The following is a 220-nucleotide window of genomic DNA, read 5'->3' on the forward strand; positions in this document are numbered from 1 at the left end:
CCTTATCTCCAAAAGAAGGAAAAATATAAAGAACTTGGCAGAGATGAGACATCCTGCCTTTTGTAAGTGGATTCTCGCCAAAACAGGAGGAGAGCTGGAAAGGGAATGAAAGATGAGTGTGAAAGATTATCAAGAAAGAAAAATCAAGAGTCTAGAATGATGTGGTTAGGTCCGGGGTGTGTGGGAGGAGTGCAGAATATGTGGGATGAAGAGGGTATTT

This window comes from Penaeus monodon, chromosome 22, assembly GCF_015228065.2.
Source record: "Penaeus monodon isolate SGIC_2016 chromosome 22, NSTDA_Pmon_1, whole genome shotgun sequence".
NCBI lineage: Eukaryota > Metazoa > Arthropoda > Malacostraca > Decapoda > Penaeidae > Penaeus > Penaeus monodon.